The sequence below is a fragment of the Misgurnus anguillicaudatus genome, chromosome 8 (genome assembly GCF_027580225.2).
Source record: "Misgurnus anguillicaudatus chromosome 8, ASM2758022v2, whole genome shotgun sequence".
Classification (NCBI taxonomy): domain Eukaryota; kingdom Metazoa; phylum Chordata; class Actinopteri; order Cypriniformes; family Cobitidae; genus Misgurnus; species Misgurnus anguillicaudatus.
The window spans coordinates 19,472,403-19,483,382 of NC_073344.2; the positions used below are offsets into that span (position 1 = coordinate 19,472,403).

The 10,980-nt window shown below is 38.9% G+C and overlaps 1 protein-coding gene across 2 annotated transcripts in view; it reads right to left on the reverse strand.

Moving 5' to 3' along the window:
* The window catches only part of rap1gapb (RAP1 GTPase activating protein b), a 168,820-nt gene extending 158,962 nt beyond the window's left edge, over positions 1-9,858 (reverse strand). For both annotated transcript variants that reach the window (XM_055213658.2, XM_073870427.1), the window contains exon 1: positions 9,596-9,858. The gene's annotated coding sequence lies outside the window, so the exon portion shown is untranslated. The remainder of the gene's footprint in view (positions 1-9,595) is intronic.
* Between the last annotated feature and the right edge of the window lie 1,122 nt (positions 9,859-10,980).

Below are 10,980 nucleotides of genomic sequence, written 5' to 3' on the forward strand. Positions count from 1 at the left end.
ATGGTGCCTCAGGTCATGACTGTGATGACACATACCAAATTTAATGTAAATACGATAAAGCGATACGGAGATATAGCCTTAAATGACTTGACCACTAGGGGGCACTGACCAAAACAATAGAAGGTGACTTAGGTCTTGATTGTGATGACACCCACCAAATTTGGTGTAAATACGATAAAGAGATGCAGAGATATAGCTTCAAATCTCTTGACCACTAGGGGGCACCGAAACGTTTACAAGTCCTCCCAGAACATGTTGCTGATGAACCATACCAAGTTTCATAACAATACGCAATTGCGTTTCTGAAATACTTGAACTTAAAGAAAAATTCAAAATGGCCGACACACAAAATGGCCGACCAAAAACCATTTGGTATCGTTTGACTCGGATGGCTCACGAAATCTAATAAGACCAGTCTCATAATTTTACATTCAAATTTGCAGTAGTTATAAGCAAAAATAGACATTTTTTATATCTCGTGACCAGTAGGGGGCAGTGTGACGAAATGGTGCATGCGCCTTCAGGTCATCACTGTTATGACATATCCCAAGTCTCATATTAATACGCAAAAGTTTTGCAAAGATACAGGCTCAAACACATTTTGGCGTGCTCGCCCTCGCACTCTTTGATACGTTATACGACAACGGATAGGTCTACCGAAAATCTTTTGATAACTTTTTGTCTAGAGTGTCTCTAGATGATGCATACCAAAAATCAAGCCAATCACACGAGCGCTCTAGGAGGAGTTTGAAAAAGTATGTGTTCAATATAATTCAAAATGGCCGACAGGAAGTAGGTTTGACTCAGACATATTTGGTACAGTCGGACTCAGCATGAGCCAAGGAATCAATAGAGTGAAGTCTTATGTCATAGTGGCAATTTAATCAAATGATATAAAGATTTAAAAAATTGTTTTTACATATCCTGACCACTAGGTGGCGCCGTCCTAAAGATTTATAAGTGCGCTCAGAACATGTCACTGATGAACCAAGCCAAATTTCGTAGCGATACGCCATTCTGTTTGTGAAATATTGAACTTAATGAGAAAATTCAAAATGGCCGACACCCAAAATGGCCAACCGAAAACCGTTTGGTATCGTTTGACTCGGCATGCCTCAAGGAATCTAACAAGACCACCTTCATGATTTTAGACTGAAGTTTGAAGTAGTTATAAGCGAAAATAGGCATTTTTCGAATCTCGTGACCACTAGGTGGCGCTGTGACGAAACGTTGCAGGCACCCTCAGGTCATGACTGTTATGACATATACCAAGTTTCGTGTCGATACAATAAAGTTTTGCGAAGATAAGGCCTCACGTCCGTTTTGGCGTGCTCGCCGCCATATATGTTGTCAATTTATATGAGAACGCATTGGTCTATCAAAAAGCTTTTGATAACTTTTTGTCATGGGTGTCTCTAGATGCTACATTCCAAAGGACATGCAAATCAGACAAACGGTCTAGGAGGAGTTCGAAAAAGTAGGTTTTACAAAAAATTCAAAATGGCGGAAAGATGTGCATGACACAAATGACATCAATGTGTGCATTTGAATCATCATGAGCCAAGGATTCAGAGGAAACAAGAATTTAGTTTCTAGGACTCACGGGTCAGAAGTTGTGAGCATGAACATAAGTGCATATTTGGACTGTTGGTGGCGCTAGAGGGTTTGAGTCAGACACACCAATGTTGCTATAGTAACTTCTGAGACTGTCCTCTACATGTGTGCCAAATTTCATAACTTTCCTATGTACGGTTCTATGGGCTGCCATTGACTTCAATGGCGGAAGAACAAGAAACTGAATAATAATAATAAGAAAACTAACAGAAACAATAGGTGTCTACGCCACTTCGTGGCTTGACCCCTAATAATAATAATAAGAAAACTAACAATAACAATAGGGTTCTACGCCCCTTCGGGGCTTGACCCCTAATAATAAGAAAACTAACAAATACAATAGGGTTCTACGCCCCTTCGGGGCTTGACCCCTAATAAAAAGAAAACTAACAAATACAATAGGGTTCTACGCCCCTTCGGGGCTTGACCCCTAAAAACTAACAATCCCAATAGGGGTCTCGCCCATTCTGGGCTTGACCCCTAATAAGTTAAGTATTAACTCTGAGATTTTAAGAATTTCTATGAGTTACACCAAAAGCTAATAAATGAATGGCAAAAAAGACAACTGTTACAACACTGCTTATTCAATGTACATTAAACAATAATAGTAATAATGTTACTTAATTCTGAAAAAAAAAAATTCAAAATAGTCTTGTATCGTGATGCGCATCGTATCGGGAAATTGTTGGCGATACACAGCCCTAGTGTTCACTGATATGCTCACACAAAAATCGCTGCAAAAGATGCTTTCCAACAGCTGTTTTACCATTCGTTGTAAACTTGTGGACCTATTTTTCCAAATGCCTCACACCCGTACATTCTTCCGCTGAGAGCTTGAATAATAGATACTCCAGCCCAGGTGGTGGCGATAATCCGCCTTTGCCAAATGCAAGAATACAAACGGGTTCCCGGCACGGAGTAATACCGTACCTCACAGCACATCTAATACAAGTCAATGGCGTTGGCAAAAACAACGATAAAACCTGTTGGAATGCGTCTTTTGCAGCGATTTTTGTGTGAGCATATCAGTGAACACCCCTGACCACTCGGTGAGTTTCCCTTCTTTGTAAACGAAAGTTTAATGCATTTTAGGAAGGATTTAACGCTTCTCATTTACTTTTAATGGGTGACTGACATTATGCATTGCCGAACTGAATTGTGGATCCGTCAACGTCACATCACACAAAAGTTGAACATTTCTCCCTTTTCAAGCGCCAACACGTGCTTCAGCCAATCAGGTCACCTTATGCAAATACCCTAGTGCGAGCCAGCCAATTATGTTTATGCAAGACCAGAGCATGTGTTGCGGCCACTGTGATTGGCTGCTGGCCACGCTTCAGACAAGCCTTCGGTCAAGCGTTAAAGCTTTCGCACCGTGTGAATGTACCGCTACACACCTGGCAGACACTTTTTGTCAATGCACTTACAGTGCATTACAAGGTACATCATTTTTTATCCGCATATGTGTTCCCTGGGTTTAAAGGCTAAGGAGATATTCTCCTACTGACTTTCAATTTAACATAGTTTGAAGGGTTTCAATTGCATGATTGCATCATTAAAATTTTTGCATATTACATTTTGATTGACGTTTCTTCCAACACAAAGATGTATTGTGTTATGTGTTGACTGTCATGCACAGAAGACACAAAACAATGTTTGCAATGTCAACAGCAAACCTGCTATCAAACTATCAAGCTTCTCTAAAACAATTTTCTTGTGCTGCCTTCCAAGAACAGGTGTTTCAATCTAGAAAATTTGATTCTGTTAAAATAAAAATCAACAAGGAATGGAAAAAATCTTAGTTCTGCAGAAGTGGTTCTGATGAGACTACACTTGACTGGTGCATTCTGGGACTGTAGGAAGTATTCTCTCTCTCTCTCTCTCTCTCTCTCTCTCTCTCTCTCTCTCTCTCTGTCTCTCTCTCTCTCTCTCTCTCTCTCTCTCTCTCTCTCTCTCTCTCTCTCTCTCTCTCTCTCTCTCTCTCTCTCTCTCTCTCTCTCTCTCTCTACACACACACATGGTACACTCAACATCCTTGGCCATGATTGCCCTTGCTGAAAATACAGTACTTAATGCCGAAAGCTCAAACCACAAAATGTGTCCTTGTTCCCCTTAGCACCTTTTTTGGCAAGAATATTCAGCACAGATGTCTGTGTGTTGTGTTTTATCATATACTGTGTGTGTACGTGCGCATATGTACTGTGCAAAAGTCCACCACAAGCTTTTTTTTTAATTCTGACCATATACATTTTTGGGTCTCTAAAACTGAAAATACAGGAAATATGTACACATAAAGGGAATGTCACACTAAATACAAAAAATAAGCAGATTTTTATTGAATTCTAATGCTAAGGGACTGAGAAATAATGATATATGGCCACTATGCCATTGCAAAAACTTTTAAACACTGTAAATTAACTCATCATTGTCTGATCTGTCATGGTAGAACATGAGAAACTAAGATTATATAATGATGATGATGAATCAGGCTCAGTCTGCACAGAAAAAGATGCTTCTCTAAATGACAAGTAAAAATGTACTTTAAGTGTGCACATCTTCCAGAAAACGCTCCTAAATCTATTTCAGTGATCTACAATAGTTTTGTTTATGCTATGTTCATCGTACAAGCCAAATGACCTTTTAAATGTGATGCTTCCATTTGCATAAATATTAATGACTCATTTGCCATCAAGTCCTATATCATCCTGTTCTTACAACACAGATTTCATAGACAACAAATCTATTTCACGGATAAACTAATAAACTTATTAACTTCTACTGTTTCTGCAGTATGCAGTGTAAGTGCAACATTTGTAAAGCCATACAAGTATGTAATGCTTCATGCAACACCATTTATAAATTATTTTATGACTCACACTTGTGATAAATGCCTTTAGACAAATTTAGAGCTCAATTCTGACACAAATGTTCACGCTGAACACACACTGCAAAAATGTCAACTCCCGTAAACCATACATATGAAATTGGCCAAGATCAGAATACAAAGCGTCAGATTGAATGTGATTTTAGATCCAAAAAACAGAGAGGTAAAAGATTTGGAGCACGTTCAATTTCGCTGAGAATATCGCTTTACAGAGTTCGTTTGAAAAGGCTGTTAGTGGAGGCAGCGTTCGGTCTCACCCACAGAAACCTTTTAGCTTTTATCTCCTCCATGTTTAAAAATAACCACATAATCCTTCCCTTTTAGATTTTTACTCAATTAACTTTGTTTTGTCCATCTTTGGCCTTTAATCCGTTTTGCTTCTTTTCCATAACTGAAAACGCTGAACTTTTAGCCCAGGCCAGGAGCTAGAAGCCAATACTCCGCCCCTCGCACCGACTAATCTAATAGTGTTATTTTTCTGTATTGGAAAACGCTGCAGGGTCATTAGACTTGTGAGGTTGGAGAAAAAGCCAACAATCAGTAAAATAGCTCCAGGACCTTTTGCTCAACAGCTGTCCATCTCTTTAAACACATTAGCACGAAATAATGGCAGCCACGGGCAGGGACGGAGCGGAGGTTGTTAGAGAAGAAGAGTGAGGAAAATGAGAGAAAGAAACATGACAGAGAGCATGAAAGAAAAGTGAAGGGGGGAGATGAGAGAGATAGAGATAGAGAAAGAGGGAGAGGGTGAAAGATAGAGAGAGGTCGGAATGGTGAAGGCTGATAAGAGAGGCGACGGGGGCAAAAGAAGGGTGGAACACAGGCGATAAAGGGGTGGAAGATGGGCCACCATATTATTTGTTTGTTTTTATCTTTTCTTTGTCCTTGAATGTTTGAAAGAAAGAAAGACATGCAAAGTAAAAAAATGTGTCAGTAGAAAAGAAAAGAGCGCACATCTAGGAACAAAATAAGTTGCTTCACGATCCCATAGAAGAACCATTTTTGGCTAAACGGTTCAATAAAGAACCTTTAACACAGGAACATTTTTGTTTTGTTTCAGAAAAATTTTGAGAAATAAATTTTGACTGAATGGATCGAACCAAAAATAGCTATTCAATGGCATCGCTATGACAAGTTTCAGCACCTTTATTTTTAAGAGTGTGTATTGTTTTAAAAAAGTATGGTTGTTAAAAAAGTAACACACATTAGATACACAGGCACATGTTTGAAACAGAAAGGTTCTTTGGATGTTTAAGGTTCATTATGGAACCATTCAGTTCGTCTATGGCATCGTGAGGCACCTTTATTTTTAAGAGTTTATTACAATAGAGAACAGGTATTATAGCAATATGATAATGCCGAGCAGCGAGCTTGCCCATGCACTTGACCTGACACTAAAACCACAGCTCAATTTTAAAAGCGTTACCTCATCAAAAAATATTGTCATCATCATATTTATTTAATTTTAAACATTGCACAATGACAATTCTTACAAACCAAGGAGATAAACTGCTGAATGCCCTGTTGCCTGCTTATTTCCATACATCATACGCAAAATTTGTAAGGGGTGTGTTGTTTACATTTACAAACTTGGCACACACCTTTATTCAAAGTATCCCACAGTGCATTTAAGGTATACATTAAGTTTGCGTGTTCCTTTGGTAGGGCTGTCACAATTAGGGCTGTCACAATGATTAATGCAACACCAAAGAGGCTTAGGGCCCTATAATTTCCGCGATCACGGAATCGCGGACGGAATCGCGGAATTGGCTAATTAACACGGAATCTAGTATTAACGCGGAATTTTGCGGAATTTTACATATTTTGAATAAAATTATGTTTTTGTGTGGGAGACGAACGTATGTCTGGGGGAAATGCAGACCGGGGGAAGAAAATCTGGGCGACACGCCCCCTCCCGTCGTTTCAGACCTCCTCCAAAACACTGAAACCATGGCGAAGCGGCTCTCCACGACTCTGCTTTTGTCAGCGAAAAAATTAAGAAATTCGACGCTAAGCACTTAGTTCCGAGCAGGTCTCACATGACTTTTATGTGACCGGAGAACTGTTATTTTGGAAGTTTAGTCAACACTCTGTTCACGGTGAGCGCATGCACTCTCTCATCCATGTCTGTCTCACTGTACCTCTCACGGTCACGCGCTCACGCATCTGTCCGAAGTGCGAACACAAATCCTCATGTATTTGTTCAGTTTTATGCATTTCAAGCAAGCTGAGCCAAACTAACTATCCCTCGCATTTAAAATATAATCATCTGCATCATGGCGCCGCTCTCTGTCTCTCTTTCGCTCGCACGTGCAAAGAGCTGCGTGCTCATGCTGTCCTAAGTCAGATCACTATCCTGTGTATGTTTGTAAAGTTATATGCATTTCAAGCGATTGTGTATAAAATATGGATCGCGTTCCGCTGGATTGATGTGTTTAAGGCACTTCTGAAGGCACCACTGCGTTGACACCTTGTTGTAGCCTCCTGCAACAACACTAAAAAACAATGCATTGAATTGAGTTGTGTGTGCGCGCGCGTGTATGTGCGTGTGTAAATGCATCTTTTATAGTCATTAAGTAATCCTGTTATCCAGTTTTCCCCCCCAAATCATTTACATTTTAATCATTAACATTAAAGGCACACTCTTTTTATGACTAAAATAAAAGTAAAGGGTAAAAAATATAATTGCCAAAAATTAAAACGGATAAAACGGAATTTGCAAAAATTAAAACGGAGAAAACGGAATTTGGGGAAAAATAAAACGGAATTTGGGAAAAAATAAAACGGATTTTATAGGGCCCTAGAGGTTTTTTGTACCTTAAAATAACTTTTCCAAAAAAGTTCAGTCGTTCATCCATTCGAAACAGGGTGAACAGCACTTTCACATTCGCTTTGCAGCACGCTATCGGCCAAAACCGCACTAAAGAAGTTTCCAATTGTCGGGTCGCAGACCTGTATTTCGAGTGAAAACTACAAAAACTTGTTTAAGGCAGACCTACAATACGATCAGAGCCAGCTATGCCTCAGTATTTATGACAGTGGGTAATGGACAATTACGCTTCTAACCTGTAGGGGGAGCAAAGAGCAAAAACTCTTTGGTGTTGCTTTAAATAATCGTCTCATTGCTACTGTTTGACTTCATCGGGATGATTTCAGATCACCGCAATGATTGCAAATCTTTCTAAAAAACACAAGAGGGAGCTGCAGAGCCTGTATTAACGGGACCGTATCAGATGGCGCTCCTTAACTGACAGTGTAACACGATACATTGCAAAGCCATCTAATACAGTGGAAAAAACTGCATTTAAAGAAATGCTGCAAAACTTCGATAAGCAGTATGAACTGCCAGGTAAAATATACATTTCCAAAACAGCAATTCCAAATTTAGGGAAGTGAAAGAATGCTATTCTTAAGGATCTGTAAGGAATTGTGTTTTTGCAGCCACTACAGACATGTTTGGCTACTATTAAAGGCCTGTTCTGGTATATTCCGTTTATTTTGATTGCATTTTTATTTTTAGTTATTTTCAGACACTTTTTTGTGTTTATTTCTGATGAAGAATTTTCAGTTTTTGAAAGATATATTCATTAAGTAATTGTGTATGTGTATTAATATTTAGTGCCAGGTAAACCTTGCAAAAGATTTAATTTAAATAATCACAACAATGTGTGGAAATTATTTCATGGACAAACATTTATGAGAATTAAATGCCAAAGCGATAAAAAACAGACAATTAATCGCCAAAGCCCTAAACAGGCAATTAATCGCCATAACCGGCACAATTTATTAGACAATTAACCGTCAGTCACATTTCATAACCGTGACAGCCCTAGTCACAATGAGTAAATACTCGCCTTGCGATTGTTTGACCTAATCGTGATGATTTCAGATCACCGCAATGATTGCACATCTCTTTAAAAAACACAAGGGGGGGCTGCAGCGCTTACAACATTGTAAAGCCATAGCCATTCAATACAGTGGAAAAAACATTTAAAGAAATGCTGCAAAACTTTGATAAGCAGTATGAACTGCCAGGTAAAACATACATTTTCAAAACAGCAATTCCAAATTTAGGGAAGAGAAGGATGCTATACTTAAGAATCTGTAAGGATTGTGGCCAAAACTGGTATTGCAATCACAAAACTTGTGGCTAAAACTGGTACTGCAATCACACAACTGGTGGCCAATACACAGGATCAAGTGTGAAAATTATTCCATGAACAAACAAAAAAAATTATGAGAAGTAAATGACAATAAAACAGACAATTAATCGTCATAATGGTCACAATTTATTAGTCAATTAACCGCCAGCCAAATGTCATAATCGTAACAGCCCTATCCCTTGGTTCGAACCCATAATCTGGTGTTGCAGTAGAGCCACACATCAGTTTAGCTAAGAACGCTGTCAACCTTCACAAGGACAATAAAGCAAAAAAAGGTTGCCAGTGTCACATTTTGCAAAACAAATATAGCCTACAAGAGAGATAAGTGTTCCTCTCTGTGCACTTCCTAAATTTTTTCTTATCTATGATTATCACTAACCAGTGTGGTCCATTTTTACTAACAAGCTACATTAATATCTTTCACTTCTCAATAGCGATTTAATTTTAAAAATCTTAAAATGTGTCTTTACTAGAAAGGACCCTGGGAACATTTTCACGTGCTCCTAAAGTGCATTTGATCATTGGTTTAACCGGACAGCGTGATGAACTGACATTAACCAACATTATAATATACTTCAATATTTACTATAGTAAATTGAAGTATATTATGGTACTTATTGCAGTGCAATGTATCTATAGCATTATGTAGTATTAACTATAGATGAATGATACTGTACTAAAACTATTGACTATTGTAAGGTTAAAAAACCACATAGTATCTTTTACTACAATAAATTTTATAGTATAGTAAATATAAGAGTACACTACAGTATATTCTAACGTGGAGGGTCCCTACGTTTAGTTCATTCGTTTATTCACTTTACTCGCATTATATATAAGATAGGTTGTATTTGACTTTATTACATTATATTGTATATAAGCATGCAACTTGCTCGTTCTTAATAAAAACGTATTCATATAAGTGTTGGCTTACCAGCAGTTGTGTGAAATCTCACTTCAGATGATGCGGGACAGGTGCAGTCCTCTCTTCCTCAAAAATAACGAGGTTGGGTTACCTTTATTGTTGAAACAGTGATACAATAACTAAAGGTTGACGACCTGAGAGGAAATGAACGATGAATTGTGTTAGTTGGTTAATTTTAATAGGCAAAAACAGGAGGAAAGCGCTCCCCTCAGAGATGCTCGAGAGCCACGAACGCGTCGCGTGTCCTCTCTTTCAAAGCACGGTGATACAGAACGCCCGAGTCACGTGATTACTCCTCAACGCACGCGCTCGAACGCGCACGAGCGCACACACTGTGGCCAGCACACATTCTCTTTTATTTTATCTGCTTATATTTAAAACATACTTGTATTAATACATTTACATTTATAAAACGAGTTCGTTCAACTAGTGGAATGGATTTGAAGATTTGAAGGGGTTTGTAAACTCTGTGAGTCACACAGGATAGTGAGCGATTAATGATAGTACTATTGAATGCCATTGGTTTTGATATCATTCCATAAGGTGGCCTATTTTGGTATTGCAATTAAACTAATTAAATTTTAATTTGTACAATGAGAAGATAATAAAACTTTTTCTACTAAAAGATAACTAATTATTATTTTCTCCATATTTCCATTAAAAAATATTTTGGTGGGTCTTGTAATTACTTATGTTATGTAGCCTATTAACGCTTTCATCGGCAGCACGTGCATTATCGCTGTTATGCGTCTTGATGGAATTTAACTTCCGGTCTCTGTTTGTTTAAAGAGCACCTATTATCCGATTTACGTTTTTACATTTCCTTTGGTGTGTAATGCTGCGTTCACACCAGCCGTCAAGAGGCGTCAAGCGCGAGTGATTTCAATGTTAAGTCAATGTGAAGACGCATTGATGCGCGTCTGGAGGTCTCGCGGCACGAATGAGGCGTTAAGCGCGGCAAGGTAGACGTGATTCCACCTCATTCGCGCATCTAGTTTGCGCGAATGGGACAAATTGAGCGTCTCGCGCGGTACGCCCGAATGGTGCTTTTTGTGCATTCTGCATTTGACGCGAATTTGCGGCTGATGGTCGAGTTGAAAATTTTGAACTTTGGTGGATTTTCGCGCTGCATTAACCAATCAGGAGCCTGCTTGCTGCTGTGGCGGCAGCCCGCCCGGAGTCACTCATTCAACATGAAGGAACGCTTGATATTGAGACAAGGCATTTCTATAGAGACAGGAATAAAAAGGACTTCGCTTAGAAGAGTGTCAGTGAGGACATTGGGCAACCTGGTAAGTTGTAAATACACATTTCACTTTTGAGTCACGTGACGTTTATTGACCCGCGGTATTCCCGCCGTTTTAAACTGCACTAGTCAACAATTGAAGTGGATC